Below are 7,521 nucleotides of genomic sequence, written 5' to 3'. Positions count from 1 at the left end.
CGCCCAGCCCAAGCCGTTTTCTAAATGCTAGAATTAAAGGTGTGTGTCTCTATGCCTGGCTGAGGCTCCTTTATAAGGAATGACTAAAGACTGTTGAACTCACAGAGATCCGCCTGCCTCTGCCTCCCGAGTGCTGGGATTAAAGGCGTGCGCCACCATCGCCCGGCCCAAGCAGTTTCTTTATTAATTAACCAATGAAAGCAACACATAGAAATAAGATCCACCTACATCAGGTTTGTATGAGTAGGGTGTTGACAAATTGCTGGGTGAGAGAAAACCTGAGCATTTTGCAGAAAAGCTTGAATGCCCAGCTCCTAATAATATCATACTGTTTTTGTTTTGTTTTGTTTCTTTGTTTTCTCTAGACAGAGTTTCTCTGTGTAGCTTTGGTGCCTCTTTTGGAACTAGCTCTTGTAGACCAGGCTGGCCTTGAACTCACAAAGACCCCCCCCTTTGCTTCTGTCTCCTGAGTGCTGGGATTAAAGGCATGTGCCACTATTGCCCTGCTAATATCAAATCTGAGTGTTGAGCAAGTTTGCAGCATTTCTGTCAGTTCAGAGTGTTAGACTACTATGAGTAGGGTAGTTTTACAATGAATTAACCTCAAGGCAGAAATGATTCAAGTGCCAGTGAGGCAGGGGAGCTGGAGAGTTGGTGTAGAAGGTAAAGGCACTGGCTGTTCTTGAGGACCCAGGTTCCATTCTCAGCATCCATGTGGTGGTTCACAACCCATCTGTGCTGTACTAGTTCCAGGGCATCCAACCCCTTCAGGCACCAGGCATGTATGTGGTTCACATACACACATGTAGGCACTTAACAGACACACACACACACACACACACACACACACACACACACACACACACACACACGTAAGTCTAAAAAAGAAAGGGGGAAAAGGTCTTTTAAAAAGCACATCAGGGTAATTGTTCATAAGGCCACTGGAGGGTGTGTGCTATCTGCCAAAACTTACACCATTCTGCAAATGATGCCTGCTTCCTTAACAAAAGTGTTACAGGAGGTATTTGCTGGCCATCTGTATGTAGCTGGTTTCTGCCTCCTTGCTAAAATGACTACTAACCATCTGTACATCATGGAATGGGGTTATATCACACACATTAGGTCAAGGGATAACCTGACACTCATTGTGTGTTGTTGTTTTGCTAAATTATAAAGTTTGTCAAATGCGTATTTTTTGCCTGTGCTAGGCACTCTGAGATGGAAGTATAATTATGAAGAAGAGAGGACTGTTTCATAGATTGACAGCAAATGGGGGGTATGCTAAGCAAGCTTCAGAAAACAAATGAACAAGAGGCACTGTCTGACCTGTGTCCTCCTGATATGCATGTCTGTGTGGAACTTTAGAATGTAACCTTACTTGAAAATAGGGTCTTTGGAGCTGGGCATGGGTGCACCTTTAATCCCAGCACTTGGGAGATAGAGATAGGTGGCTCTTTATGAGTTCTAGGCTAGCCTGGTCTATATGGCAAGTTTTAGGGCAACCAAGGCTACTTGGAAAGACCCTTCCTCTCTCCCTCCATCCCCCCCCCAAAAAAAACCCCCAAACACTAAAGTGTCTTTGCAGATGTAATTTATCAAGGATTTTGTGATTAAATCACCAAGAATTTAGTGTGAAATCCTAAACCCCTGTGACTGGTTGGGTAACAGAATAGCAGCTGCTATGGAGGGGGACTGAAGGCTGCGGCCCTGGAGCATTGCAGTCTCAAAGCAAGCCGGGTCTGGAGCGATCTGAAGCTGGAAGAAGCAGGAAAGATATCCCTCCCAACTTCCCCAATTCTCTAGAGAGTAGAGAATGGTTGCTGTGATTCTGTACCACCTGTTTGTGGTAATTTGTCAGGACAACCTTAGGGAATGAGGCCATTTGAGATTGTAAGTGCTGTGATGTGAGAGTGGTGATCTGGGGACGGGGAAGGCTGTAGCTAATTTGGAAGGCAGGAAGTCCTCACTGGGAAATGATAACCTAAACAAGATGAAGCCTGTGTGATCTGGCCAGACCAGACCTGAGGAAGCTGGAAAAAGTACAGAGCCCCCAAGGAGGACTGGGATTGTTCAGGCCAAAGAAAGAGGGCCATGGGAGGAGATAAAGCTTCAGGGCTGTGTTCTGTTCCCATTGTGTCTCCAGAGGACACTCAGTTGACTGAATAAGGAACAGACTGTGGCTTGTTCACTGGGGCCTGGTTAAGCTTCTAGGAACAGGGAGAGACAACAGGACATCCTAAGCCTGCTGCCTGCTGCCTGCTACCCAGTACCAGGTTGGCCCCAGTCCTCAGCTTTTTTCTCCAGAAGCGTCTCTGTGAGGGTGTTAAGTACAGGCTTAGAGTTGTCTGCTTCAAGCTAGCTCATGGATGTGTTTGTAGCTGAGCTCACAAAAGCTCAAGTCTAGTAAAATCTATTAGGAGATATATTTGCTCCTCACCCTTGTTTTTTCAGATTTGAACAAGATATGTGGAAGGAATTGAAATATGTGTAATTAATTTATGTTATTTGTTGAATAATGACATGACTTCTGTTGGAGAGACTTTAGAATTTTGGGGAAATCTTTGTAGATTTTGCTTTACTTATGATATAACCAGAGTTGCTTTCAAATTTAATCTGCAGTAGAAGTGAACAGCTCACTATTACCCCACCATACTACCCTCTTTGTGTTATTTATTAATTAATATTGATTGTGTTATCAAATGCCTGCTCTCAGAACTTAGTACAGACTGCTGCAGTATTGCATCTATCAGCTAGCACTTAGGATGCCTGTTATTTCTTAATGTGTTAAGCTTTTTATTTTTAATTATATGAATTTGGGGGATATATGTATACAAATATAGGTGCCCTCGGACGCCAAAAGAGATGTTAGAGCTCTTGGAGCTCTTGGAGCTTGAGTTGAAGGCAGTTATAAATAGTGCCCAATATGGTTGCTAGAAATTGAATTCAGGTCCTCTACAAGAGCAGTATATGCTTTTAACTACTAAACAGTCTTTTTAGTCCAACCTGTTGTATTTTAAATAGGTAATATTTTACAGTTTACACAGGTTTTTTTCTCTAACATATTATATTGACCATTTGGGAGTTTCACACAATGTACCCTATCATATTCTTTTCCAAGTCCTCCCCCAAGAGAAAAAGAACAGAAGAACAACAACAAAAATAAAGTCCAATTTTTGTTGAGCATGGTCAAACTCCTCATGGCCAGTGCCTTAAAACCGAGTCCTTCTCCACCCCCACCAGAAGCTATCTACTCTGAAGAGCTACACTTCTGGATCCCTGTCATAGTTTTTAAGAGTTCTCTTCAATGGCTTCCTGTCTAGACTGTTTCTTTTTTTGTGACTGGGGGAGGAGAGGTTGTCACAGATGCCTTTTATGTCTCTCATTGTCAACTGTGAGTCTGCAGGCATCAATACCACTGCAAAAGAAGTTTCCTTGTCATTTTCCAGCCTTAGCAGCACAGATCATAGATCATGGACATCACATGGTTTCTGGCCACAGCATAGACCACAGACCTCAGCATGGTCTCCAGTGGTAGTATAGACCAAAAATCAACACGGTCCTCAGTTGTAGTACAGGCCACAGACATCAGCATTAACATAGTCTCTGGCAGCATCACAGACCACAGACATCAGCACGACTCTCAGCTGTAGCACAGACCATGGAACCATCATGGCCCTCAGTGGCAGCACAGGCCACAGACATGGCTTCAGGTAGTGGCAGGGACTATGGATACTAGCACATCCCCTGGCTGTAGCACACATCACAAATATGAAGATGGCTTCTGGAAGTAGCATGAACTCTGGAGATCTTTGGAGGAGGCCCAATTCAGAAAATGAAACACTGTCTCCTGTCTGTGCACTGTTTCATTTCCCCATAGTTCCCACCTCTCCAGCACATATTTGTTCATCAGAGTGCTATTGCAAACTTCATTGTGTCACACATTTATTTATTTATTTATTTATTTAGCCTAAACAGATTTACTTGTAAAAATACTCATTGCAAAAAGTCACTGGTCTGGTTCAAGGTTTCCTGTTTCTAATAAATACTGGACCATTGCCAAGGCTCATCTTGAGTTGCTCACTATGCCCAGAGTCAGGGTGATCTTGCAACTAGGCAGAGCATCTGGGGGCAGGATTCGTGTGAGCTACTGGTGACTGCATATCTCTTCACCCTTGGTGTCAGACACCCTGAGTTGTGCTTGCAGCCTGCCAGGAGTGCTGCTGCCCCAAGTTCTCCTCCTCTCATCAAGGCAAGTAGTGTGGGTTGCAGCAGAGGAGATTCTATGCTGTGGGCTGGCACAATTGGCTATGTCATGTTCTTTGCTGCAGCTGCACTCCCCCACACTGTTCCCATACCCTTCATTCCTCAGTTCCTCCATGGCAGTTGATGGGTCGACAGCCAAGGCGGGAAGGGGCACCAGCTCAGCAGCAGCATCTCTCATCTGTGTACCAAGCTCCACATGGCTGCTGTGGATTCTCAGTGTGGTCTGTTACGGGATACCAGGAGTAGTTTATACAACTTTTACTCATTTTGAATAGTCAGGGTGAAGCTTCTGTTCTTCATTCCTTTGGTGGTGAAGAATGAAAATGATTTTGCTGTGTATTGCATTGCACTGCTTGAGTTTCTTGTATTCTGTGGGACACACATTGTGGGGTACCCTGAAGTTTGCAGTGCCACTCTGATGAACATGTAGCTCAAACTACTTGACAGTTTCCATACCAGTTTCTCTGAAGATAAAGACTCCTTCATCTATATAGTATGTGCTGCAGCAGTAAGGCTGGGAGTGTCAGCGTGAGTTAGGGGATTTGCCTAGAACACACAAAAACCCTGGGTTTGATTGCCCACCACTGGCAAAAACTAAAAACTGCTACAGTGAGAACAGACTTTATACTTAAGTGTTCTCAAAGGGTATTGCAAATAGTCCAAGTGTTTTTCATTTTCAAAGATGTAATATGGAAGTCTGTAAAGGTTGTTAAGTGGGCAAAGGCACTTGTCCTCAAGCCTGACAACCTGAATTTCATCTCCAGTACCCACATAGCAAGAGGAGAGAACTGACTCCTTAACATGCACCATGGCATGTGTGTATCAACACACACAAACTTTAATTTGGATTTCTCTTGAGGAATCAGAATTTGTATTCATTTTACTTTCAGTTTGTGCATGTGTGCCCATTTTTTTTTTTTTTTTTTGGTTTTTCGAGACAAGGTTTCTCTGTAGCTTTGATACCTGTCCCGGAACTAGCTCTTGTAGACCAGGCTGGCCTCGAACTCCCAGAGATCCGCCTGCCTCTGCAGTGCTGGGATTAAAGGCGTGCACCACCACCGCCCGGCTATGTGTGCCCATTTTTATATATATGCAATTGTATGTATGCATGGGTACGAATAAATGTATATCTATGGATAATATACATGTCCATTTTCATGAACCCCTCTGCTGTGGGATAATACTTTTGTACACTGTAAAGATTTATCACTCATATTGGTTTAATAAAACACTGATTGGCCAGTAGCTAGGCAGGAAATATAGGCAGGGCAACCAGAGTAAGAGAATTCTGGGAAGTGGAAAGGCAGAGACATAGTCATTAGTCAGATGCAGAGGAAACAAGATGAGAATGCCTTATTGAGAAAAGGTACCAAGCCACATGGCTAAACACAGACAAGAATTGGGAGTTTAAGTTGTAAGAGCTAGTTAATAATAAGCCTGAGTCAATAGGCCAAACAGTTTATAATTAATATAAAATGTGTGGGTTTTTTGAGGACTGAATAGCTGCAGAACTGGGTGGGAGAGTAACTTCTTTTTGTACCTTCCTAAGGTAATGTGATGTGGAAAGAGAAATAAAATTCACATGGGACGTTTCTTTATTTTTATTTAGAACTATTTTACTCCATTGACTTTGGTTTAGGAGAGTGATCAGAAATTGTAAAAAAATTTTTCAAGATTTTTATTTATTTTGTATATAGGGTTCTTCCTGCATGTATCCTACAGTACAGAAGAGGGCACCACATCTCATTACAGATGGTTGTGAGCCACCATGTGGTTGCTGGGAATTGAACTCAGGACCTCTGGAAGAGCAGCCAGTGCTCTTAACCATTGAGCCATCTCCCCAGCCCGCAAAGCTTATTCTTTTATGGAATGGCTGGAAACCTTATTAAGCAAACACGTTGTGTTGTAAGTTCACTGTAGGCTGGCTTGTTAAGGATTTCTGAAGAAGTAGGACAAAAGTTTTCAGTGTTTGCCTTTGTACTGGGGCTGGGATTAAATGGGAGAGTGTGTTAAGAGGCCCTGGGTTCCATCCCCAGAACTGCAAATTACATGAAAAACAGCTTTAATTTTTCCTCAGTTTGAGAAAGTGGCTCTTTTTGCTAGATTTTTTTAGATGTTAGTATTAAACTTTTCATCTCAGTTTTTTTTTTTCCTTCAGAATGAAGACCAGTTGCGTTAATTGAATCTGAAGAGTTAACCAGATAGTTTAGATTGAAAAGAGACTCTTCCAGTATAGATCAGAAATGTCCTCTTTTGTGCAGTATACTGATTTTGGTAGGGAAAGGACTTTTGTTGTCTAAAACAGGATTTCATGCAGCCCAGGCTGGTCTCAAAATCATATAACAACTTTGAATTTTTTTAACAATTCATTTAATTTTTTTTATGTGTATTAATATGAGAGTGTCAGATCCCCTGGAACTGGAATTACAGACATTGAGCTGCTATGTGGGTGGGTACTGGGAATTGAACCCAGGTCTTCTAAAAGAGCAGCCAGTGTGCTCTCTTAACCACTGAGCCATCTCTCAACTTTGAACTCTTGATCCTCCTGTTTTTACCTGCCAAGTGCGGGGTGTGTATCGGTACCACTGTGCTGGGTCTTTTTTTTTTTTTTTTAATTATTTTTGTGACAAAGTCTCATTGTGTAATCCTGTGTAGAACAGGCTGGCCTACTGTCTCCGCCTTCTAAAAACTGGAATTATGGACTTGAGCCACCATCACTGGCTAACACTGGTTTTAAATGTTATCAACATATATAATTTCTGTCTTAATTTTTTTAAATTCAGTTTTGTCCCAAGGATCTGCCTTTTCAAGTTACCTACTAGGAACATGAGGCTGAGGGCGTCAGCTAGAATGGGGCTCGACTCCATAAGACTAACACCTTATGTTGTAAGACTCCCTTCACTGTTACCATGTGAAGAGTTGGCCATGATGCCAGTATGCAATGATTGCTTACGTGAAGATCACCCTGAGGCCATATAGTTAGCTCCTGAAGTTTTGGCTTGAGCTTGGCTCTTACTCTAGCCTCACCATTGCTTCCTTAGGGATCTCAGAGCTGCTGGGCTTTTTAAACAGGTGTGATTGCCACAGAACCAGTCCAGACAGGGGTGCCATGGGACCTTCAAAGAGGGAGCAAGCAAAGCAGATGTGTTGGGGAGCAGTTAACTGTAGTTTGGCATGTTGAAGGACTGTGCTGTGCTAAGTTGATTGTAGTTTGGCATGTTGAAGGACTGTGCTGTGCTAAGTTGATTGTAGTTTGGC

The 7,521-nt window shown here is 42.9% G+C and overlaps 1 protein-coding gene across 2 annotated transcripts in view; it reads left to right on the top strand.

Annotated features, from left to right (window-relative positions):
- Txndc11 (thioredoxin domain containing 11) overlaps positions 1-7,521 on the top strand; it is a 78,668-nt gene that overhangs the window by 22,771 nt on the left and 48,376 nt on the right. The window lies entirely within an intron of this gene.

This window comes from Microtus ochrogaster, chromosome 7 (genome assembly GCF_000317375.1).
Source record: "Microtus ochrogaster isolate Prairie Vole_2 chromosome 7, MicOch1.0, whole genome shotgun sequence".
Lineage (NCBI taxonomy): Eukaryota > Metazoa > Chordata > Mammalia > Rodentia > Cricetidae > Microtus > Microtus ochrogaster.
This window is presented reverse-complemented; position numbering and strand designations above follow the sequence as displayed.